A 17,075-nucleotide genomic window follows, 5' to 3' on the forward strand; every position below is an offset into this window, starting at 1 on the left:
ACAAAAACACACAGACAAAAAGACACTCGCTTCGCATACACCCCCCCAACCCTCTCAGCTCATCTTTGCAGTTCTCAGAATCCGCAGTTAATAATTAGATAATGAAAAAAGGTTTAGGCTGAGCGGTGTGAGCACCCTTTTCACTCTCTAGTTGGATTAGTATGCTAATGTCCTTCCCTACCCACTGTCAAATCCCTGGCAGGCCAAAAAGCAAACACTGACACAGGAGGAACAGAACAAACTTCATACAGTAAGGTTGATTTACAGAAAAACAATTAGGCTAAGGGTACTTGAACTTTGTTTAACATTATTTAGGTCTATAGACTGTGTGTGGCCTCCTTACAGAGTCATCACTCTGAATAACAGAGCTCTAACCTTTCAAAGAGCAGCCAGCCCCCCCCCCCCCCAGGCTCTTCACAGCCTGAAATACACCCTGTGTCTACAGTTCTACAGAACAGTAACATTGGATAAGACTCAACATCAGTGATGCGGTCACAAAGAGATGCAAAACCACAGGTTCTGTATGGGGAGGAGAGTAAAATGGGTATGAAATTACTATTTTGGTCTCGCTTTTAAAGCAATTTCCATCAATGACCTTCAATGCCTTACTGACAGCTTGCAGTCAAACCTAGACTATTCACTGCTCAAACAGTAGGAAGACTTGAATGTAGGCATTCACCATAGAACAGGGCTATGGGTATTGGGGCATGGCTGACCGGTCGCCATCTCTCATCTTGCCATAACACACACACACACACACACACACACACACATACAGAATCTCAAAGGGCTCCTCTAAATGAACGCTGGGTCCTGTCTGAATGATTGAGCCAAGGAGACAGGGCAAGCAGTCTAGTCAGTCTGAAACAGACAGACAGCTACAGAAGCTGACGGTTCATCTATGCACCTCATACATTTATGGGATTTATTACTCCCGGATCAGCCAATAAGAGCCATCCTGTTTCAAGTTAGCATAATTGGAATCAGAGCACGATATGAGACCCAGATTGTCTATTTTCCACAAAAAAAATACAAGAGTTTGAACTGCAGGACATTCAAACAACCCAGGCTCACTGTGTAGAGCAGATCAGGACATTCAAACAACCCAGGCTCACTGTGTAGAGCAGATCAGGAGATTCAAACAACCCAGGCTCACTGTGTAGAGCAGAGCAGGACATTCAAACAACCCTGGCTCACTGTGTAGAGCAGAGCAGGACATTCAAACAACCCAGGCTCACTGTGTAGAGCAGATCAAGACATTCAAACAACCCAGGCTCACTGTGTAGAGCAGAGCAGGACATTCAAACAACCCAGGCTCACTGTGTAGAGCAGAGCAGGACATTCAAACAACCCAGGCTCACTGTGGAGAGCAGACAACAATGAGCCTCCTTTCCATTGAGATCAGCTCCTGTACAAAAGGTATTACAACAGTGTTAAGCAGGGTTTGGCAGATTGTTATTTCTATACAATGGATGCACTTGCTCAGAAATGTATGGAAAATAAATACAATGGGTGGATATAGGAACATCCCTGGAGAGACTGCTGGCTGATGCTTTTTGAGAGAACCATAACACATTTGTGAGCAGGAGAGAATGAGCAGCCTGGACTCCGTGAACTATTCATATTCTTTTAAAAACATTTCTTTACACCTAGGCCTATATGCAAAACCAAAAATACAATTCTCTACTAGTTTGGGGGGATTTTGTTCTTGACATAGACACATTGACAGCTTGGGGGAAGTAGGTAACCTGAACACACAGTCCATGAAGGCCAATGGTAAAGCCCATGAACACATCCAGTGCTGTCAGGGCATCATTAATAGTTATCTGGTACAGAGCCTTGGGTTCACTCAACCCTGTCCTTGCGCAGCTCACAGGTGCAAAGGTAAAAATCACAGCTTTTGCTTTGGGCATGGAGCCTGGCAATAGCAGAGGGAGCATAACCAGTAAACAGCACCTTCTCCATCCTCATCCCACACTGGCTGTGGATAACCCATGGGCATGCTGGCTTACCTTTGGAAAACATTGACTTGTAGTATATAGGCCTAATGCAGTTAGTGAGGTACAGTGCACAGACAAATCTCTGCGTTGTCATACAGACCTATTAAAATGCCCCATCCTGGGCTTTCCATCCCACATCACTGAAGCTTTGTATTGGCTGCCTCAGAGAAGATCATTTAGCCAACAATACTCTTTATGACAATACGCCCGCTGTGTGCTCTGCTCTTATGTCATCATAATATTTTTTAAAATAATAATAATTATTCATTGTGGACTACCGCCTATAATGGGTTTGAATTGGATGGACTACCGCCTATGCTGGGTTTGAATTGGATGGACTACCGCCTATGCTGGGTTTGAATTGGATGGACTACCGCCTATGCTGGGTTTGAATTGGATGGACTACCGCCTATGCTGGGTTTGAATTGGATGGACTACCGCCTATGCTGGGTTTGAATTGGATGGACTACCGCCTATGCTGGGTTTGAATTGGATGGTTTTAAGTTTCTGGGTTTCTCTTTCCTCCACCCATATCCTTCGTGTTGACATTGTTGGGAAACAAAACGGATTTCCATTTACATCTACTTATTTTATATTTTCCTCTTACCATTAATATCTTAGATGTGTTGCTGTTAATTTACCTCTAGGTACAAAATACAGTTCCTCTGTATTAAAGCTGAGGATTTGTGCTTCCCATAAAGCCTGCTCTTTCACCCTGGACAATTTCTGATAGGTTTTAATGGGTCTGGATGGGCTGAAGAATGGGAAGACAGAGAGAGGACTGCAAACTTAGATGCCTGGATCTAATAGAAGAATAAAAAACCCTTAGGCTATCAGACCATAGCCCAACAACTAGAGCCGCAACAGATGGGTTTACAATATGAATCAACTTGAGAAACGGTCCATGCCTTACAAATACATTCATATTATGCAGCGGGTGCTCAAGCTTTCTGACAGAAGAAGCTTTGACAAACAAAGTAAATCCCCAGTCACTATAGCCTAAAAGAAAATCTAGCTAGGGTGAACACACACACTAAGAGCAACAACTATCTGATTTGATCTACAGATGCTTTGCGTCTATGATCCGCCCACTGACTGCCAGTCTCACCTGCTGGGAGTGGAAACCCAGACAGATCAACGCAGGCAATAATCAAAAGGCCCATCTGTTTCTTGTCAAAACACAGTGACAGATGTTCTTCTGTCTCACTTTATAGATTAACATGGTGGGTGAAGAATCTACAGAACCAGACTATACGACAGAAAGGGCAGACTTGTCAAAAGTAAAGAGTTAGACCCATCTCAACCAATCATTTGTTACGGTGCTCTACAAGTACGTTGGAGTTTATGCTTTCAATCTGGTCAAAAACAAATCCTTTAAACAAGCCTTTGTATCTCCTTAGGGTTTAATAATCCCTTTTCAATCATAATTGTAACTGTTTGTTTTGCTTGCATACCCTCCAGAGACAAAGTGGCTGTTATGCCTGCCTGGTAAGATTTTGTCCACAAAGGAAAAATGTTCCTACAGTATAGCTTTGGCTACAGTGTCTTTCACTGCCAAACTCCTCCCTACCCACCCACCAAGCCCTCCCCTCCTTTCCCGTCAGAGTAGGCAAGGCTGTTCATTATGCGGTTAAGGGTCACCGAATCCTTCAAGTCATTAAAAATATGTTAATAAAACAGAGAAGTCATGAGAAAAGACTGGCAAAATGCCCCCCGCAGGGTACTCATACGGGAGAGAACTCCTTTTCCATGCTTAATGATACGCTCCAGTCCTCACAGAGCGGCATGGAAAAACCAAACTGTTCTGGGAGAAACAGGACTTTGGTCCCTGGACTAATCCAAAATGACCTCTGCCTGCTGCCTTCCCGGTAAAGGGCAGATAACATTACTCCGAGTGCAATCAGGCAGCATGTGTATTCTGCACCTTATTGTACACAAAATAACAGGCTGTTTGAAATTGCAAACAGAGCAACGACCCCCATAATTCCCCCTCCCCAATGGCTAGATCCTCTAAGCTAGGGCCAGGACAATAACAGTATCACGATACTCGTTAGTATCATTGGCAAAGAAACAAAAATGGAAGCGGATTAAACTTCTTTAAGAAAACAGCACTAATGTTAGGAACGAAAATGTGTCATCCCGATTCACATGTATTTTCCAAGCAACAGCACACAATATTTTACATGCAGACGGTTATTAAAAGGACCAAAGAGTTAGATATGCTTTGTGTTATTATTTTTGCCATTGATAAAACATTGCGATACTGCTATCGTCCCGGCCCTAATCTAAATACCCAGTCTCTCTGCCCAGTCACCATATAAAAATAAAGAAGTCCAATTAAGCAGATATAAAAAGATGGCAGCTTGCCCATATTTAAACACTATATCCTTAGGAGATAAAAGGTGATTAATATGGATGCACGGGAGAAATTGCTTAGCAACCAAGCCATTTACAATATCCCTGTAAGCGGAGCAGCCGTCCAGGCACTCTCCGAGGTCACTTTACCACCTCCATTGACTCTGTCTCACAAAAAGAGGAAACAGGGCTGAATTCCAGTACAGATTGTTCAGTAAAAATAAAATTCCCATTAAGCTAAAACAAACTATCCTGGTAATAATAGTTATACTTTTGTTTAGCACCATGACTAGGCCTAATAGCTTAGCTGTGTATTGAATAGGAAGCAAAAACGACTGCATTAAAGGGAAAGACTAGTTGAACATATAATTTTTATCTTACATTTCACCGGCACATGAGTGAGTGGGCCTGCAGAACACGGTAGGCAATATAGCCTCCTGCAGAGTAACAACGGGATATATATAGATATATACAGTGCCTTCAGAAAGTATTTAGACCCCTTGACTTTTTCCACATTTTGTTAAGTTACAGCCTTATTCTAAAATTGATTAAATTGCCCCCCCCCCCACACTATCTATCTACACACCATAATGACAAAGCAAAAAGGTTTGTCGAAATCGCTAATTTATAAAAAATAAACAGAAATATCACATTTACAAAAGTATTCAGATCCTTTACTCAGTACTTTGTTGAAGCACCTTTGGCGGTGATTACAGCCAAGAGTCTTCTTGGGTATGACTCTACAAGCTTGGCACACCTGTGTTTGGGGAGTTTCTCCCATTCTTCTCTGAGGATCCTCTCAAGCTCTGTCAGGTTGGATGGGGAGCATTGCTGCACAGCAATTTTCAGGTCTCTCCAGAGATGTTTGATCAGGTTCAAGTCCGGGCTCTGACTGGGCCACTCAAGGACATTCAGAGACTTGTCCCGAAGCCACTGCTGCATTGTCTTGGCTGTGTGCTTAGGGTCATTGTCCTGTTGGAAGGTGAACCTTCACCCCAGTAGGAGGTCCTGTGTGCTCTGGAGCAGGTTTTCATCAAGGATCTCTCTGTACTTTGCTCCATTCATCTTTCCCTTGATCCTGACTAGTCTCCCAGTCGCTGAAAACCACCCCCACAGCATGATGCTGCCACCACCATGCTTCACCATAGAGATGGTGCCAAGTTTCCTCCCAGACAGAATGCTTGGCATACAGACCAAAGGGTTGAATCTTGGTTCATCAGACCAGAGAATCTTGTTTCTCATGGTCAGTCTTTTTGTGTCTTTTGGCAAACTCCAAGCGGGCTGTCATATGCCTTTTACTGAAGAGTGACTTCTGTCTGGCCACTCTACCATAAAGACCTGATTGGTGGAGTGCTGCAGAGATGGTTGTCCTTCTGGAAGATTCTCCCATCTCCACAGAGGAACTCTGGAGTGCTGTCAGAGTGACCATTGGGTTCTTGGTCACCTCCCTGACCAAGGCCCTTCTCCCCTGATTGCTCAGTTTGTCCGGGTGGCCAGCTCTAGGAAGAGTTTTGGTTGTTCCAAACTTCAGCAGCGATGGAAACATTTGGGGTGTGAATATCACCTTCACAATCCAAAATAATTTCCAAATCTCCTGGTGAAATAATAGTAGCTAGATAAGATACTCCAGGCTAAATCTACAAACACTTCATTGGCTTGAAACCTAGTAGAGCTCAACAGACACCAAACATTAGGAAAACCCCTATAAAAAGGCCACTAAAACATGCAGTTGTGTCACAACACAATGCCACAGAGGTCTCAAGTTGAGGGAGCGTGCAATTAGCATGCTGACTGCAGTCATGTCCACCGGAGCTGTTGCCAGAAAATGTCATGTTAATTTCGCTACCATAAGCCACCTCCAATGTCGTTTCAGAAAATATTCCATTATGTCCAACTGGCCTCACAACCGCAGGCCACGTGTATGGCGTCTTGCGTGGTGAGTGGTTTGCTGACGTTAACATTTTGAACAGAGTGCCCCACGGTGGCGGTGGAGTTATGGTATGGCCAGGCATAAGCTACAGACAATGAATACAATTGCAATATATCGATGACGAGCTACTGGAGGCCCATTGTCGTGCCATTCATCCAACGCCATCATCTCATGTTTGAGCATGATAATGCATGGACCCATGTCACAAGGATCTGTACAAAATTCCTGGAAGCTGAAAATGTCCCAGTTCTTCCATGGCTTGCATACCCATTGAGCATGTTTGGGATGCTCTGGACCGACAGCGTGTTCCAGTTCCCGCCAATATCCAGTAACTTTGCACAGGCAATGAAGAGGAGCAGGACAACATTCCACAGGCCACAATCAACAGCCTGATCAACTCTATGCGAAGGAGATGTGTCGTGCTGCATGGGGGAAATGGTGTTCACACCAGATACTGACTGGTTTTCTGATCTTTTTAAGGTATATGTGACCAACAGATGCATATCTGTATTCCCAGTCATGTGAAATCCATAGATTACGGCCTAATGAATTAATTTAAATTGAATGATTTCCTTATATGAACTGTAACTCAGTAAAATCTTTGAAATTGTTACATTTATATTGTTGTTCAGTATATCTTTTTTTATAAAAATGTTCTAAAGCTTACTAACAACAAAATATTAAATCACATTTTGGCCAAGGGAGCCATGGAATAAGTTGAGTATGTAATTGTATTAATTTATTTAATTAAATAGTTCTGGGAGGCTCACACGGGATATTGATATCCACAGTACTGCACCAATTCTTTGTTTTTAACATAAATGCACTATAATTTAAGCTTAAAACTGCAAAGTTCTCTTTCTGCCTCATGGATTTAAAAAATATATATATATTATTAGACGCCAAGAGGCGGGCCTTTAAAATGTTCCTTTCCAGGGCATGGGACCTGGTTCATCCAGCCATGCACTGCCAAAGTCATAGTAAAACTCCTTGTATGCTACTTTTCTCTCACTGTAGTTGTGTTCTGATTATGAGGGGTTCCCTGATGGAGACCTGCATGGAGAGCAGAGGGGGAACAGGCCAGAAGATGACAAATCCCCTCTCATCATGGATCAAGAGTCTGGATGGATGTGCTGATGGGGTGTGAGAAGATCTGTGTAAAACCCCAGGGGGATGACTGTTTGTAATTCGACCCGATCTGTTAGCCTCTGATACACTAACTACAGACTGGCCAAGCCATAAAAAGCTTAGTGAACCGTTTCTCGGGTGAAGACAAAGCACAAGCCAAGCCAATATCTAGAATGTCAATTAGAGCAGAGTATGTCGATATATCAGTTTGGCTACAAGGCTACTCAGTCAATGTCTGGCATTCCCACTAGGCCTGGGTTATATCATTCCAGTATAATAAACACATCTAAGCATATTTTCCATCCTCCAACCCAAATGTTCCCCAAAATGAATGATTTTGTCTGTCAAAACCAACACAGACATTACAGGCAAAGCCAAAACAATTTCGGACTATTTGGATTGACTTTAAGCTCCGTCATATATTAAAAACATGGAGCATTACACACTGAGTGACAGCTGAAATTAAGAAGCACAATATATACACAAAAGTATGTGGACACCCCTTCAAATTTGTGGATTTGGCTATTTCAGCCACACCCGTTTCTGACAGGTGTATAACACTGAGCACACAGCCATGCAATCTCCATAGACAAACATTGGCAGTAGAATGGTTTTACTGAAGAGCTCAGTGACTTCCAATGTGGAACCGTCAAAGGATGCCACCTCTCCAACAAGTCAGTTTGTCAAATTCCTGCCCTGCTAGAGCTGCCCCGGTCAACTATAAGTGCTGTTATTTGGAAGTGGAAACTTCTAGGAGCAACAAAGGCTCAGCCACAAAGTGGTAGGCCACACAAGCTCACAGAACAATGCATAGTGGCTACGTCCCTTCCGTCTTCAAGAGAGCGAGAGTTGCACCCCTTCTGAAAAAACCTACACTCGATCCCTCCGATGTCAACAACTACAGACCAGTATCCCTTCTTTCTTTTCTCTCCAAAACTCTTGAACGTGCCGTCCTTGGCCAGCTCTCCTGCTATCTCTCTCAGAATGACCTTCTTGATCCAAATCAGTCAGGTTTCAAGACTAGTCATTCAACTGAGACTGCTCTTCTCTGTGTCACGGAGGCGCTCCGCACTGCTAAAGCTAACTCTCTCTCCTCTGCTCTCATCCTTCTAGACCTATCGGCTGCCTTTGATACTGTGAACCATCAGATCCTCCTCTCCACCCTCTCCGAGCTGGGCATCTCCGGCGCGGCCCACGCTTGGATTGCGTCCTACCTGACAGGTCGCTCCTACCAGGTGGCGTGGCGAGAATCTGTCTCCGCACCACGTGCTCTCACCACTGGTGTCCCCCAGGGCTCTGTTCTAGGCCCTCTCCTATTCTCGCTATACACCAAGTCACTTGGCTCTGTCATATCCTCACATGGTCTCTCCTATCATTGCTATGCAGACGACACACAATTAATCTTCTCCTTTCCCCCCTCTGATAACCAGGTGGTGAATCGCATCTCTGCATGTCTGGCAGACATATCAGTGTGGATGACGGATCACCACCTCAAGCTGAACCTCGGCAAGACGGAGCTGCTCTTCCTCCCGGGGAAGGACTGCCCGTTCCATGATCTCGCCATCACGGTTGACAACTCCATTGTGTCCTCCTCCCAGAGTGCTAAGAACCTTGGCGTGATCCTGGACAACACCCTGTCGTTCTCAACTAACATCAAGGCGGTGACCCGTTCCTGTAGGTTCATGCTCTACAACATTCGCAGAGTACGACCCTGCCTCACGCAGGAAGCGGCGCAGGTCCTAATCCAGGCACTTGTCATCTCCCGTCTGGATTACTGCAACTCGCTGTTGGCTGGGCTCCCTGCCTGTGCCATTAAACCCCTACAACTCATCCAGAACGCCGCAGCCCGTCTGGTGTTCAACTTTCCCAAGTTCTCTCACGTTACCCCGCTCCTCCGCTCTCTCCACTGGCTTCCAGTTGAAGCTCGCATCCGTTACAAGACCATGGTGCTTGCCTACGGAGCTGTGAGGGGAACGGCACCTCCGTACCTTCAGGCTCTGATCAGGCCCTACATCCAAACAAGGGCACTGCGTTCATCCACCTCTGGCCTGCTCGCCTCCCTACCTCTGAGGAAGTACAGTTCCCGCTCAGCCCAGTCAAAACTGTTCGCTGCTCTGGCACCCCAATGGTGGAACAAACTCCCTCACGACGCCAGGTCAGCGGAGTCAATCACCACCTTTCGGAGACACCTGAAACCCCACCTCTTTAAGGAATACCTAGGATAGGATAAAGTAATCCTTCTAACCCCCCCCCCCTTAAAAGAGTTAGATGCACTATTGTAAAGTGGTTGTTCCACTGGATATCATAAGGTGAATGCACCAATTTGTAAGTCGCTCTGGATAAGAGCGTCTGCTAAATGACTTAAATGTAAATGTAATAGTGCCAACTGTAAAGTTTGGTGGAGGAGGAATAATGGTCTGGGGCTGTTTTTCATGGTTCAGGCTATGCCCCTTAGCTCCAGTGAAGGGAAATCTTAACACTACAGCATATAGACCAGTGTTTCCCAACCCTGGTCCTCGACTACCCCCAACAGTACACAGTTTCAGCACTTGACAAACACCTCAATCAACTCATTGAGGGCTTGATGATTATTTTATTTAACCAGGCAAGTCAGTTAAGAACAAATTCTTATTTTACAATGATGGCCTACCCTGGCCAAACCCTCCCTAACCTGGACACTGGGCCAATTGTGCGCCGCCCTATGGGACTCCCGATCACGGCCGGTTGTGATACAGTCCAGGATCGAACCACTGTCTGCAGTGACGCCTCTAGCACTGAGATGCAATGCCTTAGCCACTGCGCCACTCAGGTTCCCAAGTTGACTCAGGTGTGGTTGTCCATGGTTACAATAAAAATGTGTACTGTTGGGGGTACTCGAGGGCCAGGGTTGGGAAACACTATTCTAGACGTTTCTGTGCTTACAACTTTGTGGCAACAGTTTGGGGAAGGCCCTTTCCTGTTTCAGCATGACAATACCTCTGTGCACAAAGCGAAGTCCATACAGCGGTTTAAGGCACTGCATCTTAGTGCAAGAGGCGTCACTACAGTCCCTGGTTCAAATCCAGGCTGTATCACATCTGGGCGTGATTGGGAGTCCCATAGGCCAGCGCACAATTGGACCAGCGTCGTCTGGGTTTGGCCGTCATTGTAAATAAGAATTTATTCTTAACCGACTTGCCTAGTTAAATAAAGTTGCAATTTATTTTAATTTTTTATAATGTTTGTCAAGATCGGCCTGCACAGTGCTCTGACCTCAACTCCATCGAACACCTTTGGGATGAATTGGAACACCGACTGCGAACCAGGCCTAATCACTAATGCTCGTGGCTGAACAGAAGCAAGTCCCAGCAGCAATGTTCCAACATCTAGTGGAAAGCCTTCCCAGAAGAATGGAGGCTGTTATAGCAGCAAAGGGAGGGATATTAACTCCATATTAATGCACATGATTTTGGAATGAGATGTTCAACGAGCAGGTGTCCACATACTTTTGGTCATGTACTGTATTTAGCCACTGCTATTCAAAATGCAGATTTTACAGAATTATTCAAGTAGAGCCCAGTCAAACGGATTGAATGTCAACTGAAGATGTATGAATAAAGCAATTTTCGTAGTGGGCATGTGGGGGAGGGTTAGTCAGAGAATTTTTCATTTAGTTTAATTACATTCTCTCAAAGGCCATAATGTTTATTTCAGGATTTTAATATATTCCGAGGCAATCCCATTATGATGCCAAATTATGTGAGTGTGCAGGAGTGAGAGCAGGTCCTCCCTGATGTTGTGTCAGATGCTTCATGTTATAATATTCATCCAGACAGAGGCCTTTCAGTTACTGAGGCATGGAGTTGAATGGAATGAGTCCTCAGGACTATCATCATGTATATGGCCTGATGGGCTTCAAAAGACTATCAAATCAAAAATGTATTTACAAACCCTGTTTACATCAGTAGATGTCACAAATTGCTTATACAGAAACCCAGCACAAAACCACAAAGAGCAAGCAGAAGACTACACTGAGAACACAGCGACTTCAATAAAATATTCATTAAGTTTTGTCATGGATATAAAAGTTAGATAGTAAGTTGTTATTTCCATGATGTTTTATAGGCCTCTTTTATAGGCCATGCTTAAACCACAGATGGGAAGAAGCTGTGACTTCCCATCTCTCTAGCCAATAAATGATCTGACACAGCCAGGAAAGCGTGCAGGGTAGAATTTCAGTCCATGCTATCCGGTATCCTTGGGACGTTCCTACTCCTGCACTGAAGTTGACATTAAAAATTGTTGGGGGTTAGGGACGTCCCAAGGATTCCAGATAGCAAGGCGCATAATATACATGGGCAAACTCTGCCTCTAGGTGCAACCTCCAAACTCTGCCTCTAGGTGCAATGATCCCTCCTCCGGCTTTGACAATAGACGTGGAAACTAAGCCTTTGGAGTCAGCTTTGAAGGGCCAATAACATACTTCAAAGCATTTCCTGTAACCACTGGGATTCTGACACATAAGTCCTCCTTTATTGCAGGCTGTACATCCGCCACAAAACCATTCTGCTCGCCTCAGACAGACAGAGGGGTACTTCTGAATGGAACTTCATGCCATAATATACCCTTTTGGAGCTTCCACGCAGTGTTTTGACTAGTTCCAAGTGCGCGCAAAGAGGGAATTGAAAACAGTTAGCCTAATACTCAACATATATATATTTTTTTAAATAACTGAATATGCTTTAAAATGTTTCGGTCCTGAGTCCCAATCCAATAGATTGTATATTCTAGTATTATAGCGCACATATGTCCCACAGTCTTTCGAACTAGGTCCAAACCTATATTAGTGTGGTCTACTGGTCTCATTGCGCACAAGGCATTGATGAAAGTATTACATTAATCCATCCTTATTTGATTCAACTGGAACACTCTAGGCTATATGAATGTACCACGTTTCATAAAAGGAGACCGATTGCCCTCCATTCCCATAATTCAGAGCCACTTGGCGGCATTTACGTAAATCTACAAATCTCTACCATAGCCTAGGCTACTAAAATTAATGCACCTGCTGATGACCGCAAACAATGCATTTGGCCTACTAAACGGATTGTATAGCATGGCGAGATAGCCTATTAATGATGGCAAATGAGGCAAAGCAATGTATTGACGACCAGAATAGTACATAAAAACAATTTCTTACATACAGCGTTCAGTGTTATCATAAGGCTTGTTTATATTTGGCTCGCCCCGGCTCGATGCTCGCTCCCCTGCTCAGAAGGCGTATTTCCTTTGCCAAAGAGACGTCGCTGAAGTCCGATGAGACTGAGAATTATCGGTATGAAAATATCCATGAAGAGAACCACTTTTAAAAAGTATTATTCGAAATGGCAAATGTCTTGATATTGAAAATTAAATCGTTTGTAGGTGTATTCATTCTAATTTTCCTCTCATGTATTCTTCTCCCCACAGCCGACTGAACTGAAATATGTCGAAATGCATGAGATGAATTCTCACGACTGAACAAAACGGGCATCCGACCAATCAATTAAGAGTATATTTGAATATTCCCACGGCTCGGCCAATCGTTTGAAACAGAAGGCGGTAACCACGGTGACGCCGCAAGCGTCTAGGTGAGCACGTTATTATTTCGCGGAAAAACTTAAAGGGGTAGTGCATGGCTCCTGTCGGTCTACAACAAAGGAGATGAAAAAATTGTTCATTCACTCATGGTTGTTCGATAAGTACTTGATCAAACACAAATTCAGTCTACATACATGGTTTCTGAAATGAACCGTGTTGAGTGGGTCACCAATGTGAAACATCCTCTAAATAAATGCTGCTGGCCTTGCTCAGTACACTTCAAAATGGCTTTAAAATAAGTCTGAGATTAACTACAAATTGGATATCACGAAATTGGTGAGAAAAAAGGGGTAAAAGTACAAAAAATGCATAAATCTGAGATAAAAATATGTAATTTAATGTAGGCACATAGTATTGTAATATATGTTGAATGGGATTCCTTAATGCACAGTAAGAGCTTCATCTAAACAGTTAGCTTCAAGTTTCCACACCTGAATGGGAATTGAGGTCAGGTGCAATCTGACAACCTTTCCATCATAAATTATAATTTCATCAGCAATATGCCCTTACAGTAGAGACTACTTTAATTCAAAACACAGTCTCCATGGTAACTCTTGATAGCTGCTTGTTATGGCTTGTTGCTAGAAAATGATTACTTTCTGATGGTGCCAGGGACATGACCCCCCCCCCCCCTTGTGTGTGTGTGTGTGTGTGTGTGTGTGTGTGTGTGTGTGTGTGTGTGTGTGTGTGTGTGTGTGTGTGTGTGTGTGTGTGTGTGTGTGTGTGTGTGTGTGTGTGTGTGTGTGTGTGTGTGTGTGTGTGTGTGTGTGTGTGTGAATGCTTGCAGGCGTGCATGTGTGTGTGCATGTGTTTGAACTTGACTGAAGTGAGCATCAGCTGAAAATGCACCATATAATAGGCCAATCATAAACAGATTGGATTGGATTGTTCACAAGGTCATTGTGTTCAGCCCGAAGTGCCTCAATCTTTTATACATTTCTTTTATCATACTCGCCAAAAGTTTGAGCTCTGTATTCTTTGTCTGGTAGCCTATGTTGTGTATGTGGGTAGAGGGGTGGAAGGCTGCAAGGTTGTGTGATAACTATTATAATTGACTGGAACTATCATGGCGATTCCCTTTGAAATGCCACTGGCACTAACCAAATTGCTTCTACAGTAACTGTAGTATGAACATTTGTCACGTTCCTGACCTATTTCTGTTAGTTTGTTGTATGTGTTAGTTGGTCAGGACGTGAGTTTGGGTGGGCATTCTATGTTGTCTGTTTCTATGTTGGTTTAAGGGTTGCCTGGTATGGCTCTCAATTAGAGGCAGGTGTTTGGCGTTCCTCTAATTGAGAGTCATATTTAGGTAGGTTGTTTCACAGTGTTCGTTGTGGGTGGTTGTCTTCCGTGTCTGTATGTTATTTCGTACCACACGGGACTGTTTCGGTGTGTATGTAGTCTGTTCCTGTTCGTGCGTTCGGTGTGTATGTAGTCTGTTCCTGTTCGTGCGTTCTTCGTGTCTATGTAAGTTCTCATGTTTAGGTCAGTCTACGTCGTTTGTTATTTTGTATCATTTCAAGTGTAGTTCGTGTTCGTTTTTCGTCTTGTCATTAAATTCATTATGTATTCACAACCCGCTGCACCTTGGTTCAATCCCTGCTCCTCCTCTTCGGATGAAGATGAGGAGGACAGCCGTTACAGAACCACCCACCAAATTACCAGAACCAAGCAGCGGGGAAAAGGGAGAGCTCAACAGAGCAACCAGGACTTGTGGACTTGGGAGGACGAGTTGAACGGAGAAGGACCCTGGGCACAGGCTGGGGAGTATCGCCGCCCCAAAGCTGAGCTGGAGGAAGCGAAAGCTGAGCGGCGGCGATATGAGGAGGCAGCACGGCAGCGGGACAGGTACGAGAGGCAACCCCAGAATTTTTTTGGGGGGGGGCTAGAGAGGAGTGTGGCTAAGCCAGGTAGCAGACCTGAGCGCACTCCTCGTGCTTATTATAAGCAACGCGTCACTGGTCAGGCACCGTGTTATGCGGTTAAGCGCACGGTGTCGCCAGTGCGTGCCCATAGCCCGGTGCGCTACAGAGCAGCCCCCCGAAAGTGTCATGTGAGTGTGGGCATCCAGCCGGGGCGTATTGTGCCTGCTCAGCGCGTCTGGTCTCCGGTACGCAGTTTCGGTCCAGGGTATCCTGCGCCGGCTCTGCGTGCTGTGTTTCCGGGGCGCTGGGAGGGTGCAGTGCGTCCTATGCCTACACTCCGCTCGTACCGGGCAAATGTGGGAGTGGAGCCTAAGAGAGAAGTGCGCGTAGTAGGCACTAGATCTCCAGTGCTCATCCACAGCCCGGTTCAACCTGTGCCTGCACTCTGGAGGGTACGGGCTGGTGTAGTATTCCAGCCTGGGGGAATGGTGCCAAGGCTGCGCACCAGAGCTCCAGTACTCCCCCACAGCCCGGTCCTTCAGGTGCCTCTTAACATCAAGCCTCCTGTAGGTCTCTCCAGCCTGGTGGGTCCTGTGGCAGCCCCACGCACCAGGCTGTCTCTCCGTCTCCTCCCTACAGGTGTGCCCATCTGCCCAGCGGCGCCTGAACTGCCCGTCTGCCCAGCGGCGCCTGAACTGCCCGTCTGCCCAGCGGCGCCTGAACTGCCCGTCTGCCCAGCGGCGCCTGAACTGCCCGTCTGCCCAGCGGCGCCTGAACTGCCCGTCTGCCCAGCGGCGCCTGAACTGCCCGTCTGCCCAGCGGCGCCTGAACTGCCCGTCTGCCCAGCGGCGCCTGAACTGCCCGTCTGCCCAGCGGCGCCTGAACTGCCCGTCTGCCCAGCGGCGCCTGAACTGCCCGTCTGCCCAGCGGCGCCTGAACTGCCCGTCTGCCCAGCGGCGCCTGAACTGCCCGTCTGCCCAGCGGCGCCTGAACTGCCCGTCTGCCCAGCGGCGCCTGAACTGCCCGTCTGCCCAGCGGCGCCTGAACTGCCCGTCTGCCCAGCGGCGCCTGAACTGCCCGTCTGCCCAGCGGCGCCTGAACTGCCCGTCTGCCCAGCGGCGCCTGAACTGCCCGTCTGCCATGAGCCTGCAAAGCTGCCCGTCTGCCATGAGCCTGCAAAGCTGCCCGTCTGCCATGAGCCTGCAAAGCTGCCCTTCTGCCAAGAGCCGCTAGAGCCTTCCGCCAGACCGGATCAGCCAGAGCCTTCCGCCAGACCGGATCAGCCAGAGCCTTCCGCCAGACCGGATCAGCCAGAGCCTTCCGCCAGACCGGATCAGCCAGAGCCTTCCGCCAGACCGGACCAGCCTTCAGAGCCTTCCGCCAGACCGGACCAGCCTTCAGAGCCTTCCGCCAGATCGGACCAGCCTTCAGAGCCTTCCGCCAGATCGGACCAGCCTTCAGAGCCTTCCGCCAGATCGGACCAGCCTTCAGAGCCTTCCGCCAGATCGGACCAGCCTTCAGAGCCTTCCGCCAGATCGGACCAGCCTTCAGAGCCTTCCGCCAGATCGGACCAGCCTTCAGAGCCTTCCGCCAGATCGGACCAGCCTTCAGAGCCTTCCGCCAGATCGGACCAGCCTTCAGAGCCTTCCGCCAGATCGGACCAGCCTTCAGAGCCTTCCGCCAGATCGGACCAGCCTTCAGAGCCTTCCGCCAGATCGGACCAGCCTTCAGAGCCTTCCGCCAGATCGGACCAGCCTTCAGAGCCTTCCGCCAGATCGGACCAGCCTTCAGAGCCTTCCGCCAGATCGGACCAGCCTTCAGAGCCTTCCGCCAGATCGGACCAGCCTTCAGAGCCTTCCGCCAGATCGGACCAGCCTTCAGAGCCTTCCGCCAGATCGGACCAGCCTTCAGAGCCTTCCGCCAGATCGGACCAGCCTTCAGAGCCTTCCGCCAGATCGGACCAGCCTTCAGAGCCTTCCGCCAGATCGGACCAGCCTTCAGAGCCTTCCGCCAGATCGGACCAGCCTTCAGAGCCTTCCGCCAGATCGGACCAGCCTTCAGAGCCTTCCGCCAGATCGGACCAGCCTTCAGAGCCTTCCGCCAGATCGGACCAGCCTTCAGAGCCTTCCGCCAGATCGGACCAGCCTTCAGAGCCTTCCGCCAGATCGGACCAGCCTT

General features: G+C 46.9%; 1 protein-coding gene across 2 annotated transcripts in view; it reads right to left on the reverse strand.

Moving 5' to 3' along the window:
* The window catches only part of LOC139536549 (protein FAM222A-like), a 34,688-nt gene extending 21,795 nt beyond the window's left edge, over window positions 1-12,893 (reverse strand). Inside the window, exon 1 of one of the 2 annotated variants that reach the window (XM_071337160.1) lies at window positions 12,597-12,893. The gene's annotated coding sequence lies outside the window, so the exon portion shown is untranslated. Of the gene's footprint in view, window positions 1-12,592 lie in introns of both variants that reach the window. The other variant, XM_071337167.1, reaches the window with a different exon arrangement.
* Between the last annotated feature and the right edge of the window lie 4,182 nt (window positions 12,894-17,075).

Source organism: Salvelinus alpinus, chromosome 1, assembly GCF_045679555.1.
Source record: "Salvelinus alpinus chromosome 1, SLU_Salpinus.1, whole genome shotgun sequence".
In the NCBI taxonomy this organism is placed as follows: domain Eukaryota; kingdom Metazoa; phylum Chordata; class Actinopteri; order Salmoniformes; family Salmonidae; genus Salvelinus; species Salvelinus alpinus.